Raw genomic sequence first — 15,520 nt, 5'->3', positions numbered from 1 at the left:
GACATTTTTAGAGGTTTATTATTTCATTTGGCATGCTGAGGTGGGAGATAGGATTATTTTTATTTTTTTTAATGCAGGTTGGTATACAAAGAGCCAAGATACTTATGCTTTTTCTATGCTTTTTGTTTAGTATGCTTTTTGTTGTTTTTTTACTCCTGGTCTGTTTGCATGCCATTAGCTTTCTGCATCTTATGGAGGACCATGGTGCTTTCTGCATCCTATGGAGGACCATGGTGCTTAAAGCCTGCATTTAATAACCCCCCCCCCCCCCCCAAAGACCTTCAATTTTAACATGGTTTTATAACATCGGCCCCCATGTGAGTAAACCCAAAATTTATGGAAGATTTTTAAAAGTGAAAAAATGTTTCTAAAATTTTGATTGTTGAAGTTATTCTAGTTGTCTGCTTTGTATCTGTGTTAGGTGTACTTTAAAAAGTATGAAGGTTAATTTTGAATGTATTTGCCATTTTTACAAATCTTTATTTTATTAATATTGGTACTTCGCTTAGAATGAGTATACAGGGAATAAATGATTTTAAATAAAATAAGTTCTCTTAAAGCAATGTATGTGATCCAATAAGAAGTAATATAATTTTTGACAGAACCAAAGTGGGTACTAGAGCTTTGCTTATTTAAATCAAGCATCTAATTTTTCTCCGTTGACAAGCAGGGCTGAATTAGCCATGAATTGTGAATGTCATTTGATGGTGCTGAATGGATCCATCTCTTTAGCTCGCTAAGGGCCAGATTTTGTAACCTTGTAGCGCTGTCTAAACCCTCCCCCTACCTTTGTTTTATTATTTACGCCTGCCTCCGCCGGCCGAGTGCTGGCACGCGATCCTCAGGCCCAGCGGCAGTGGTGAGGCCCCCCCCCGCCCATTTTTTCAAGCCCCGGGGCTTGCGCGCGTCGCCGAGCCTATATCTGCACGCGTAACCCTTTTAAAATCCACTCCTAAAGGTTTACTACTGATCGTGTGGGAGTTTATAAGCAAACGCTGCCTTTCGGTCTTTTTTTTGTCTTAGTGTCCACATGAACATGTACCCTCTCTGTTTTTTGGTACCTTGTACTTTTCAAAACCTTTCCAACTCACTTTGACTTGCCTTACTGCCTTGGCAGCCCATCAATAGCACATTTTCAGTGCTACTAAAAAAAAAAAAAAAAAAAAAAAAAAAAAAGTCAGCCCCAAGAAGGCTACTTCCAGTGGTTTTAAGGACTGTGTATGTGGCTACAAGATGTCCATAACAGACTACCCCAATATTTGTTACTGATTGCTTGGGATCGGATCAAGACTCAGCCAATTGCTATGACTGTAGCCAGATGTCAATGAGGTCTCAGAGTAATAGGGCCTTGGAAGATGGAGTAACTTCACAAGTTAATGAAGTCAGAGTGGGCCCTCTTTGGGCTCTCTCCATGCTGAATTGAGCAGTAGGTTCTCGAGCACAGCTTCCTGAACTGTGGCACCAATTCTAAAATCTGCTGTAGTTCAGGGGTTGAGTAAGATGTGAAAGTGTCAAGAGCAGGAGTCAGTGAGTCCCTTGACACATGCCTTACAAGGCTTATTGGTACACAGTTCAGTCAGTGCCAAAAAAGGCATTGCATCAGTCTCCTTGATGCCCAACCCCCAGCTTCAGAAATGTTGACACCCTAGCTCCATCGGTAATCTCGATGCAAAAACAGACATTGCATGACCCTTGAAGTGAATGCTGTTATCCTTGTCTCATCCCACCTCCTCGGTTGTGGACATCACTTGGAGACTCCGGATCTGATATGTTCTGTTAAGCTTCTGGTTTCTGTATGATTACCAATTCAATTAACCTTGGAATCCAGTAGGAGCTTTGCAGGAGGATGACCCTTTTCTGGTATTGGAGGAGGATATCTCTTCCCCAGCTCTGGGTCAGAAGACAAAATTAGATAGACCAGGTAGCTGAATTGGTGAAGACTTTCTTTGCCTCATTGGTAGCAAGTGACAAGGAACATAGAACATGCCATATTGGGTCAGACCAAGGGTCCATCAAGCCCAGCATCCTGTTTCCAACAGTGGCCAATCCAGGCCATAAGAACCTGGCAAGTACCCAAAAACTAAGTCTATCTCATGTTACTGTTGCTAGTAATAGCAGTGGCTATTTTCTAAGTCAACAATTAATAGCAGGTAATGAACTTCTCCTCCAAGAACTTATCCAGTCCTTTTTTAAACACAGCTATATTAACTGCACTAACCACATCCTCTGGCAACAAATTCCAGAGTTTAATTGTGCGCTGAGTAAAAAGAACTATCTCTGATTAGTTTTCAATGTGCCACATGCTAACTTCATGGAATGCCCCCTAGTCTTTCTATTATCCGAAAGAGTAAATACCGTTCTAGACCTCTCATGATTTTAAACACCTCTATCATATCCCCCCTCAGCCGTCTCTTCTTCAAGCTGAAAAGTCCTAACCTCTTTAGTCTTTCCTCATAGGGGAGCTGTTCTATTCTCCTTATCATTATGGTCGCCCTTCTCTGTACCTTCTCCATCGCAATTATATCTTTTTTGAGATGCGGCGACCAGAATTGTACACAGTATTCAAGGTGTGGTCTCACCATGGAGCGATACAGAGGCATTATGACATTTTCCGTTTTATTCACCATTCCCTTATTAATAATTTCCAACATTCTGTTTGCTTTTTTGACTGCCGCAGCACACTGAACAGACGATTGCAATGTGTTATCCACTATGACGCCTAGATCTCTTTCTTGGGTGGTAGCACCTAATATGGAACCTAATGTTGTGTAATTATAGCATGGGTTATTTTTCCCTATATGCATCACCTTGCACTTATTCACATTAAATTTCATCTGCCATTTCGATGCCCAATTTTCCAGTCTCACAAGGTCTTCCTGCAATTTATCACAATCTGCTTGTGATTTAACTACTCTGAACAATTTTGTATCATCTGCAAATTTGATTACCTCACTCATCGTATTTCTTTCCAGATCATTTATAAATATACTGAAAAGTAAGGGTCCCAATACAGATCCTTGAGGCACTCCACTGCCCACTCCCTTCCACTGAGAAAATTGTCCATTTAATCCTACTCTCTGTTTCCTGTCTTTTAGTCCGTTTTTAATCCATGAAAGGACATAGTCACCTATTCCATGACTTTTTACTTTTCCTAGAAGCCTCTCATGAGGAACTTTGTCAAACACCTTCTGAAAATCCAAGTATACTACATCTACTGGTTCACCTTTATCCACATGTTTATTAACTCCTTCATAAAAGTGAAGCAGATTTGTGAGGCAAAACTTGCCTTGGGTAAAGCCATGCTGACTTTGTTCCATTAAACCATGTCTTTCTATATGTTCTGTGATTTTGATGTTTAGAACACTTTCCACTATTTTTCCTGGCACTGAAGTCAGGCTAACCTGTCTATAGTTTCCCGGATCGCCCCTGGAGCCCTTTTTAAATATTGGGGTTACATTTGCTATCCTCCAGCCTTCAGGTACAATGGATGATTTTAATGATAGGTTACAAATTTTTACTAATAGGTCTGAAATTTCATTTTTGAGTTCCTTCAGAACTCTGGGGTGTATACTATCTGGTCCAGGTGATTTGCTACTCTTCAGTTTGTCAATCAGACCTACCACATCTTCTAGGTTCACCGAGATTTGGTTCAGTCCATTTGAATCATTACCCATGAAAACCTTCTCCTGTCATGGTTACAGCAGGGATGAAAATGTCTCTCCTTTGGCTAAATCCAAATGTCTGGGAGATAGGCACTCCTCTTTGACTAATGCCTCATTAGATAACATTGGTAATGGATGTGTCCACCAGGGGGTGGGGTGTTCTTATGGGCTCCTTCCAAACCTAAGGAATCTGGTCAGTGATGTAATGTCTGTTTCAGATTAACCTTCTGGAGCAATAAGCCATCGTACATGTATTGTTTTCTTGCATCTCCTTCAGGGAAAGAGAATTCTGATCCAAACAGACAACCAAGTAGCAATGTTCTGTGTGAACAAACTAATGGCATGGGATCATGGACCCTCTGCCAGTAATCTCTTTAAGAGTTTGGGAGTGGACTCACAGCCTACCTTCCCAGAATCTCCAACACATTGGCAGATTGCCTCAGCAGAGTTTCTTGTCCTTATGACTGGTCTGTAAACCAAAGAGTAACAGACAGGTTGTTAGATCTCTGGGGTCATCAGTTAATCAACTTGTTCAGGTTGGAGGACAACAGGAAGATCGAAAAATGTTGTTGCATTCTTCAAAGCAAGTTCAGACCTGCTCTGAACACTTCTGCTCAAATAGTATGCAGATTTGCTGTATGCCTTTCCTTCACTTCCATTGGTAACAACAACTGTGCAGAAGGTTCTCAAAGACCAGGCACATCATCTCATTGCCCTAGCATGGCCTGGGTAAGTGTGGTTCTCTTACTAGTCAGCTTGACAATCTGCCCACTGATCCCTCTGAGATCTGATCCTGCTTTAGTGACTCAAAAGGAGGGTCCTTTGTTATCTGAGCCTCCCCTCTCCTATTTTGACATCATTGACGAGTGCTCAATAGTTCAATCACTGTCACTTTCCAAGGAAGTTGAAAATGTGATTTTTGCAGGAAGCCTTCTAACAGAAGAACAAACAGTTTTGGAAGCATTTTTCATCTTGGCATCTGGCAGGCTCCCTAAAGCCATTTCTTGCACACAAGGATCTACTTCATTACTTATTCTTCTTCTCTTTGTTGGACCTTAGTACAAGATGCAGCTCTGTTTCTGCTTACTACACTCAAGCGAATGGTAAGCTGATCTTCATGCATCCTCTGATCTTGAAGTTCATCATAAACTTGCTGCAGCAAAACCTAAGATTGCCACGACACTAGTGCATGAGATGTCATTGTTGCCTTGACACAGCTGACAAAGCCATTCTATGAACCGTTAGCTTCTTGTAAAGTTCCTTACATAGAAAGTGGTGGGTTCTAGTCACCGTCTTTGGCTAGAAGTCATAGAACTACAAGCATTAGTTTATTATTCTAGTTATCTGCAGTTTTTCCGGAACATAGTGGTGCTCTGCACTCACACCAAGTTTCTACTAAAAGTAGTTTCAGCCTTCCATTTGAATCAAGCCATTGTTTTGCTTATGTTCTTTCCAAGTCCTTATGCAAGTAGAGGTGAGAGAGCCCTTCATTCACTGGCTTTAAAAGGGCCTTGGCATATTATCTAAAGAGAGCTCAGCCCCACTGCCAGGCTTTTCAACTTTCTTTTACAATCTCAACAGACTGGGGATAACTGCCAACTGTATGATGTTCTTCTGGCTAGCATACTGTATCGCACATTACTATATTCTGCCTGGCCTCCAGATACCAGACTCTGTCAATATTCATCAATTAAGAGCCATGGCTACCTTACTGGCATACCTTAAAACAGTGTCAATTGAAGACATCTGCAAAGCTGCAACTTGGTCATCAATTCATACCTTTTCATCTTATTACTGTCTAGACCAGTGTTTCTCAACAGGTGTCTCTACTCATTGGTGTGTCTCGAGATCCTGGGAGGTTTGTCGCTGGGCCAGCAGAAGGCTTTGTCTCCTTATCAGCCCCAGTGGGAGTTGGTTGACTTCTCTTTTGATGGGCCTGATGGGAGGTTACTCTCACTTCTTTCTCTTCTTTCTATCTCAGTGGAAGGCTGTTTCCTCCTTCACCTGGATCAGAGCAAAACATTGCCAGCTCCTGCTGATTTGGGCCTGTCGGGACACAATTTATCTTCTCTTGCTGAGTCTGGGAGTGATGCTGCTAATGATCTCTTCACCTTGTGCAGGGTGGGGGGGAAGGGGGTTGGGGATGCTGGGCAGAAGGGAGTAATTGGGAAAAGTGAAGGATGGGAGTGATGGGCATGGAAGGGGGAGTGATGGGATGCAAGAGCCATATGTCCATTTGGGGAATGTGTATTTCTTCTCTCTTTGTACTTTGCTTAGTGTAGGAGGATATGTATTTCTGTTTCTAGCTCTCCAGATTTGCACTGCATGCAGAGTGGCTTTTTCAGGTTTCCATTCTTTTTGTCTCCACATTTGTAATTTGTGGTCTTTTATTCTGTATTTGGTGAAGGTCAGATCTGTCTGTGTGACTGAGGTGAGGTATTTTACTAGTATGTAGGGGTTTGTATCAATCTTATTTGCATTCTCATATTCTCAGTAGGACATGCACTGGTTGTGCACTGCTGCCTTTTCATAGGTAGGGCTATTGCTGTTTGAGTTCTTGGAGTTAGTGTTGCTATGGTATGCTACACACAAGATGAGTGTGGTTTGTTTTTTTTCAGGTTTTGTATTTTACAATGTGCCTGGTAATAAGGGAGTTCGTTTCTCTTACTGAGATAGCACCATAATCAGAATATCTTTATTATACAGTGCGTTGTATTTGAAATATCCTAGTTCTGCTCTGCATTCAGTGTTTTGGCTGGTGGGGGGGTGTTCTTTTGGATGCAGAGTATGTTTACATGTAGCCCCCGGGATGGTCAAATGTTCAGTGTGTCATGCAAGTACGCATTATCTGTCGGGTGTGTCCCAATAGAAAAAAGGTTGAGAACCACTGGTCTAGACAGTCTCTCAAGAAGCAACAGTAACTATAAGCAAGTGGTTTTTGCACAGCCTGTTCACCTAATAGTTCATACTCCATGGGGGATCCTGGTTGCTTTTTAGTAAGTGCTCTACCATCAACCCTCTTCATGGGTCTCCCCATATGTCATAGTTTATTCAGCCTTGCCTGTTAATGAAGAATGCATGTTTGCTTATCATAAATGGGATTCTCTGTAGACAGAAGGATGAATTGGTTATGCTTAATTCCCACACACCTTCCTGTAGATTTGACTACCTAGCTTAAAATTAAGCTCTATAATCAACTGAGGGATTATGAGGCAGCATGCGTGCAGGAACTCCCTCGCATGGTTAGTAATAAAACTTTACTGAGCTAGAGAGAGTGCCTGACATCACCCATGCATCACAGTTAATTCATCCTGCTGTCTGTGTACCACACCATTTAAAGTAAGCAAACTTGCTTTCTCCGTGGGCAAGCAGGCTAAATCCAGCCATACAAGTGAGTGATTTCATTGACAGCACAGAACATGCTCTCTCCAAAGCTCAGAAGACTCAAAACTTTTATGAGCATCCATGGAGGTTTTGTGTACCCACTGCCACATGAGCCACCAGTCTCAACAGCCTCAAAAGCTGCCATTAAGACAATGGACTAGAGACAGACCTTAAGCTAAGTCAGACCAACAGTCTTCAGAGAAACATAGTTTTTGACTACACTGGTCTTCCAGTGGGAGTCAGACTTCAATTCTTTTGTCACCAATGGACTCATCACCACCAATGAGTGGGTTCTCAGCATTATCCAAAGAGGATACAAGGTAAGTTTGGTGAAGCTTTCTCCACAAACTTATTAGTTGTCCCATCATACTTCAAAGGATCTGTTACTTATGAAAAGACGGAGATAACATCACTTCTTTCCTCTCATGCAATGGAACTGGTTCCAAAAGAAACTAGGTATTTGATTCCAAAAATGGCAGGTGGTTTTTTTTATCCCATTCTAGATTTAAGAATATTGAACTGTATTCTCAAAGAAGAGAAATTCAAAATGAGTACACTAGCAACAATCATACCCCTTCTTGACCAGAGCGATTGGTTGACTATACTGGAGCTCAAGGATGCATATATGCACATTCTCATTCACAAAGCCTTTAGGAAATATCTCAGATTCACAGTGGGAAAAACCATCACCATTACAAAAGTCATTTCTTTTGATCTCTGTCCAACTCCAAGAGTGCTGACAAATATCTAATGATAGAAACTCTTCACCTGAGGAAAAACATTTTAGTGTTTCCATACTTATACTTTTGACTGCTGTCAAGCATATCCTTTCAAGAATCTAAAATTTCTGCCTATCTTACATCACAGACTTATCTCTCACTAGGTTTTGGTCTCAGCTGTGAGAAAGTTTTCACCATCCTGTCACCTGAAATTCATAGCAGGCATGACTGCACTTTTCTTCTACTAAAAAAAAAATGTCCAGTTTACAGTTAATTTCAATAAACAGGCTTCTGTTTCTGCAAGAAAATTCTTGGAAATGTGGGTTACATGGCAGCAACAGTGCATGTAACCCCCCCCATATGCATGTCTCTAAAGGAAGATGCCACAGTGGCAGCTAAAATCTCACTGGAATTAGTGTTCGCATCTCCTGTCTTACAAGAAACCAGTACTCCTCCTATGCAATGCTTGAGTGTTGGTATCAACTTCACAATCTACTCAAAGGTCAAGATTTCCCATCCCCTTCAAGTTCAAGTGATATTAACTAAAGATGCATCTAGTCAAGCATAGGGGGCTCACTAGGGACAGCTATGTTTCCAAGGATTATGGAACAAGAGTAACCAACCTCTTCACATCCACATCTATAAGATGAGAGCTATTTACAAGGCACTTCCAGCTTTCAGATCGTTTGTAAAAGAGAGTTCTCCAGATTGACAGATAGCATTGTAGCTACTGTATATACTACATAAACAATCAAGGGTGAATTGTATCTTGACTTCTTTGTCAAGAAGCCCTAAGAATTTGGACATGGGCAATAGAGAAAATAGGTGTATATCAGAAGTTAAATGTTCTGGTGAATTCTTTAAGTAGGCACTTGCAACCTGCTTCTCAACAGGAACACCTTTCAAGGAATATTTCAGATATAGAGAGTTCCTCAAGTGGATTATTCACAGCATCCTTAAGTCAGACTTCCGATCTTTTGCTCCAAAAGACCAGATCTGAAAGCCCTGGCATCTGATGCTCTAACAAATCTCTTGGTCAGAAGACCTAATGTATGCATTTTCTCTGATACCTTCAATAGCCAAAACAATTCTTAGAGGACAAGCAGGATGGCAGTCCTCACATGTGGATTACATCACCTGATGGAGCCTGGCATGGAACTGTATCAAAGCTTCTAGAAATTTTGATCATGTTCTACTGAGCATGTGTAGCTTTAGCCACCTCCCTGTATCCCAGGCAGAGCCTCTGTTTTATTTTTTCCGCAATGCCTGCAAGTCATGGTTTTTTACTTGCGCTCTTACAGTTACTGTAGTGAAATTTCTGGAGCTAGAGAAGCTGCTTTTTTTCTCACAGGGTCCTGCGGGATTTTGTTTTCTCCCTTATGTACCTTTAGGTAGCGTTTGTTTCAGTTTTTTCTTTCCATTTTATATTTTACTTATGTCAAGTGCATGGGCCTAGTACCTGGCACAGCAAGGTTGAGGTTTTATTTTATACTAATAAATAATGCTGCCCAGCAGTTTGACTCTTATTTATTCCCGCAGCCTTCATGCTTTTTTGCCTTTGTCGATTGTCTCATGGGACCTGAGGTTTGTAGAGTGCTTATGTGGTCAGGCTAGGCCTCTAACCTGCGAATTGTCTGGCTTCTCATCCAGGCAAGAGTTCCATTAGGTTTAGTCTGTCTGCTGAGCATTGACTAAGGCCTAGACAGTGAAGGATCCAGGGTGAAGGAATGTTTTGGGAACCACACTAGACTCCATTGGCCCAAGTTGATCATCACCTCTGGTTCCCTGGATGATGTAGCATTCCTTTTACTGTGTCATGGGATCTCAGTATGGTGCTCACCCGTGGTTAGAAGCTCTTTCTTGCCTTTGCATTTTTGGTAGCATAATATCTGACCTTTGAGATCAGGTTTTTATTAATGTTCACTCAACTAGTGGGGTCTGCCACAGACTCCCCTAGTGCCTTTCCCACCTTCCTTGAAGATTATTCCAAGTAAATTTTCTGTGCACGTTTCTAGTCACTGACTGAGTCTGTAAAGGCAATCTCTTACTCTTCAAATACAAGTAATCCACTGCTTTCCGTCTGGAGGGTTCTGAAGCACCAGATTGACTACTCAGGTTTCGTCATAATAGCAAAATACCCGTAATTTCTATAGCCTATAGCTTTTTTTTTTTTTTTTAAATCTTGGTTAGTGAATTGTGCCCTTTCTTGCCCAAAACGACTTGGATCTAGTGGGGCATGTCAAAGCTCACTGTGCTGGAGCTCTGACTGTCAGTTTCAAAGCAACGAAGTAGGATTTTTGCCACACTTTCATAACTTGCCTCTGTTTTGGCAGGGTCTCCTGATGCAAAACTGAATTTTAAACAGTCTGTGCTATGGAATCTCTTTGAGGAATAGAACCCAACTCCACTCCCTCCTAGAGCCTGTTGGTCAGACTTCCTCAAACAAATAAGTGGGGAGGGGGTAATAGGTTATAAGAGGATGGTCTGTCACCACCCAAATCAGTAGTGCCTTTGGCACTTTTTAGTTTTCCCCTTTTTGTTTGAGGCAGCCTGTAGCTTGGGACTGCTATATTGCTTGTCCTCTGAGAAAGTGAAGTTACTTCCTTTAACAGTGGTTCTCCAATGGCCAGCAGGATGTTGGTCCTCATAATACCCTCTGGTCTCCCTTTTGAACTGATTTCTTTTTTCAAAATTTTTAGGTTTATTATGGACTACTGGGGGGGGGGGGGGGGCCTTAGCCACCTGGAGGAGAGGTGGCTAAGACCACATATGCTCAGTAGAGCATGCTCAAAACGTTTGGAAGTTTTAATATCAAACTTCTGTGCCAGGCTCCATTGAATGATATAGCCCACATGTTGAGGACTGACATCATGCTGTCTATCATAGAATCACTGTTACAAGTAAGAAACTTCACTCTCTGAAACCCAGACAAAATGGAGCAATACATATTTTAATAGCTCCATTCTGGCCACGCCAAGCTTGGTTTCCTTGGCTTCAAAGATTGTTGGTTGCTTAGTCTATTCACCTACCAATTTTTCTTTTCCTTCTTACACAATATGATGCATCCCTTCTTCACACCAACATTCGCTCTCTAGCATTACCAGCCTGCATGTTGGGTGCTGAAGATAGAAACCATGCCCTTTTGAAAATAAAGAATTGAAAAAAAAAAAAAAAAAGAAACCATGCCCTTTAAAGAAGAAAACAGTTAAGTGTCATTGCTACATTTAATCATCTGTCAAATGAATTTACCAATAGCTTGCCTTCCAATAACAGGAAGATTTACAAGAAGCCTTTAACTATTGAGTGATTAGTTAAGGCTTCTTATAAATCTTCCTGTTATTGCTCTCCATGCTATTTCTATCATTTCTCTGTACCCACTCTCCTTTCCCCTGTTCATTGTAATTTCCTTTCCTCTCTTTAGTTCCGCTGTAAACCGATATGATGTTTCTACTAATATCGGTATAGAAAAATTCTTAAATACATTTAATAAAACTGCGCAGAAAACGGGCGCTTAGTGTTAAAAGCCCGCTTTCCTATCGTGTGCCCAGCCACCTCTCTTGGGCGCGCGATCAAATATTTAAATGAAGGATTGTGTTAAAAATGATGTGCTGGGGACAAATGTGTGCCCTTAGCACCTCCTTGGCAGCGGGCACCCAGGAGAGGTGGCTGTCAGGGGGTTAGGAAAACAAACAGTTTTACGAGCATCCGTTTTCCTAACCTATGCACAGCAATGGGTTAGGAAAATGGATGCTGGTTAATTGAGCGTCCCTTTTTCTAACTTGACCACTGGCACACTTTTTAAAAATGTATTTATTTTTTTTATTTTTCCTTTTTGTTCCTCTGACTTAATATCGCCACGATATTAAGTTGGAGGAAGTACAGAAGCAGTTAATTTCTGAGAGTAAAAATGTGCGCCTGGAGTATTTAGATCAGTCTCTTGTTTTCCCAACCTTCTTTCCAAAGGTTCATGTAAGTATAAATGAGCAGACATGTCATACACTTGACTGTAGAAGAGCACTATTATTTTACTTAGAACTAAACCTTTCAGGAAATCTACATAACACTGTGTTTAAGGGGAAGGCCCGAAAAGATTTCAGTAAAAAAAAAAAAAAAACCAAACCCCAAAACAAAAAAAACACACCCCAGACTTTGTCTACGTGGCTTCCAGATTGTATTTCTTTTTGTTAATACAAAATTTGGAAAGCATCTCTCCAGTGTCTCCATCTATGTTTTGCTTCCATTAAAGACATTTACAAAACAGCAACTTCATATATACTTGTACAAAACACTATTGTTTTGAGGAAGACTCTCTCTACTAATTCTCTTAATAGAAAATTTGGTCAAGCAGATTTGAGAAATTATTTTACATAAATGCTTCAATTCTTCCTCCATTCTCTGTAGAGAGTTGCAAAAATAATCTGTCAGTAGAACATAAAAGTAAGAATTGCAACCCTCACCTTGGGAAATCCAACTTGTATGGCAGGATTTGTCCTGCTTGTCTACAGAGAAAACAAAATTGCTTACCTGTAACAGATGTTCTCTATGGACAGTAGGATAAACCAGTCATACAGTCCCGCCTTCCTTCCCTGGTAATGAAGTTACGGTAGATAATAGACTGAACAGGCTCATGTGGTGATGGCTGCGTGGAAACTTCCACACAAGCTCAGAAAAGGTGGTGGGTTTTTTTTTTTTTTAGGTTTCTAAGCTCTGAAGAGCATGTTCTGTGTCAGCATTGTCAGTGGCATCACCCACTTGTGTGGCTGATTTGTCCTATTGTGCACAGAGAACACCTGTTACAGGTAAGCAACTTTGCTTATTTTGTTAATTTAATTAAAAAAAAAAGCTCAGATATATTTTAAACATTAAAAAATCTTATGCTACAGCATTGTTCAGTGTAACTGATGCTTTACAGAATACTCAAGCAGTGTGAAAAAGGAGAGCAAAAACTGCTGAGGAATGGGGCAGACAGGATAAAACCACAGGTAATAATCATAAGCTGTTACAGAAAAAGCCAAAATGTTGAAAAGTGGGATATCCCTGAAAGATCAAAACCAAAATATTTATTTATACATGCTTTTCTCTGAAGACAAGCAGGATTGCAGTCATCACACATGGGTCACATCATCAGATGGCGCTCAGTATGGAGCTTTGACTTCAAAGCTTCTAGAAGCTTTAAAAATTATCTACTTGGCATGCATAGCCCCTCAGTCGTGTCTTTTCTGTGGAGTTTGCATTCCACACAGCTGCTGCAGTAAAGTTTTGGAGATACAGGAGCTATTTTTCTATAGGGCCTCATGGGTGGTTTTTATTTGGGTGGGGCTTTTCATTTGGTTAAGTTTTCTATTCTCGTGCTGATTTTGTCACCCTGGGGCAATGGTCCAGTGTCCTAGGCTTTTTTCTGATTGGATTTTTCCAGCCTTCAAGTCGTGTTTTCACCTTTTCGTCCAATACCTCAGAGGGCATGTTAAGTAACTTGGCTGGGACAGGCCTTTTTTTTTTTTTTATTGCCCCATGTTAAATGGGGGCTTCTTGGGCTTCTTCCGTTGTAGTCATTACCCATGGAGAAAAGTGGTTTTAGTCAGGAACTCTTGGAAGCTTCAGGAGACTTAGCCAGGTCAATGGACATTGACATCGAGGCATCCAGATGATACCAACTGCCAGTGATGCATCAACATGGCATCATTTCCTCCTTGACTCATGCATAGAAGCCTCAACGTAATTTGAGATCAAATAATAAAGGTCAACTTTCAATTCCATCATCTAAGTTGGCCCATTTAAACAAAGTATGGGAGAGAGCCCTGACTTTGGCCGGCCCACTACTGTGGTATGCGCTCCCAAGTGATGTTAGACTGGAACTAAATCTTCAGATTTTCAAAAATAAAGTAAAAACTTATTTGTTCAAAAAGGTTTTTGGAGTTTGATATGATTTTTAAGTGCAGGACAATATGGAGATGTCAGCTGAGGCTTTTGGTCACCTTTTTACGCTTTTAATGTTATGGTTTTATTTTACTTTCTTTTCTTAGCCTATTATTTTAGTTGATTGTATTTACAATTATTTTTTAAATGCTGTTTTTATCTTTTCAACTATTTAAAAATTGTAAACCGGTATGATTTTACCAGAATACCGGTATAGAAATTAAAATAAATAAAATAGAAGCGGGCCAGTGTGTGATGCCAGGGCAGGGTTTATTCTAGCTTCTGCCATGAATCCCCTGAGGCATTTCTGTGGGGAGGAGAGCCGATCTTTGCTACAATCCCAGGAATAACATTAGTCTTCAGGGGTCCAGGTGAATTTTTTTTTTAACCTAAAATCCAAGAAGACATGGTCTTCCCTCCTGCCTCCCAGTCTGTTCTGTCTTAGGCAGTTTTCAAGGTGAAGCTGGAGGGAAAGCCCCAGGAGGCCCTGAGTATAGAAGCAATAAATAGTTGTTGATTTCTTGACATTGGGCACTGAAACATTGAGGTGAATCAATAGCAATGGATCTTCAGACTGAGTCCCATGGGTAGATCTACTGTAGTTCCCCCTTGGGTGATGCCTACTAGCTGAGTAAGATACTGATCTGTTCCCAGTCGTGCTGCTCAGTCCTGATGGCTATGGATTGGAGGATTCCTTTAAGGGTAATGCACCATAAGAACATAAGAAAATGCCATACTGGGTCAGACCAAGGGTCCATCAAGCCCAGCATCCTGTTTCCAACAGTGGCCAATCCAGGCCATAAGAACCTGGCAAGTACCCAAAAACTAAGTCTATTCCATGTTACCATTGCTAATGGCAGTGGCTATTCTCTAAGTGAATTTAATAGCAGGTAATGGACTTCTCCTCCAAGAACTTATCCAATCCTTTTTTAAACACAGCTGTACTAACTGCACTAAACACATCCTCTGGCAACAAATTCCAGAGTTTAATTGTGCGTTGAGTAAAAAAGAACTTTCTCCGATTAGTTTTAAATGTGCCCCATGCTAACTTCATGGAGTGCCCCCTAGTCTTTCCACCTCTGCATTACCTCCTTTGCAGGGAAGGGGAAAGTCTTTTCCAGATGTACCTTTCTGACAGTCTTATGAAGAGAGAATGCTGGTTGCGATTCTGTTGAATTGCAGGAGGAGGAAGAGTCCAGGACCGAGTGGATATTGTGTTTCAGTTAATGGGACATGGTGAGGTTATTGTTCCCAGGTTCCAGAATTTGAAATGCAACAGCTACCACATCAGTCTGTGGTGGTCAAATCTACCTTCAAGGAACCCAAGCCCTGGGCTCTGAGGAGAAAGTTCTATTAAGTCACTATGCCTGATGATGATATAGCTTTGTCAGCCCCTCAGATGCCAGTGCATACAGATCTGAGACAAACCAAAGAGTAAATCAGAGTGGCTACCTCAAAACACTGAGATTTGTTGAGGTCACTAGGAGATGAGGTGCTAAAATATGCAAATCAGTCTGACCAATGGCATTTTAAGCACTAGGTACTAGAGACCCCTTTTTGTTAAGGTCAAAGAAGTGGCGACTTAGTGACAAAGCCACAATGCTCCTTCTCCACTCAGTCTTACTCTCCAGAACTGGTGGCTTACACGTAGGTGCAGTAGTGGAAGGAAATGCTTTCTGTTATTCCCTCAGTCCTGTCTGTCGCAAACTTTTCATTTGAATGCAGGAGAGCAGAGGACAAAGAGCCCAGCAAGGACCTAGGATAGGGCTTTGACTGGATTGAGAGAACACTTCCCAGATTCCAGAGTCTGTGCAGTAGACACTCCTGGTTGACGTGAGT

At 41.2% G+C, this 15,520-nt stretch overlaps 1 protein-coding gene across 5 annotated transcripts in view; it reads left to right on the top strand.

Annotated features, from left to right (window-relative positions):
• LARP4B (La ribonucleoprotein domain family member 4B) overlaps positions 1–15,520 on the top strand; it is a 521,092-nt gene that overhangs the window by 193,843 nt on the left and 311,729 nt on the right. The window lies entirely within an intron of this gene.

Source organism: Rhinatrema bivittatum, chromosome 2 (genome assembly GCF_901001135.1).
Source record: "Rhinatrema bivittatum chromosome 2, aRhiBiv1.1, whole genome shotgun sequence".
Classification (NCBI taxonomy): Eukaryota; Metazoa; Chordata; class Amphibia; order Gymnophiona; family Rhinatrematidae; genus Rhinatrema; species Rhinatrema bivittatum.
This window is presented reverse-complemented; position numbering and strand designations above follow the sequence as displayed.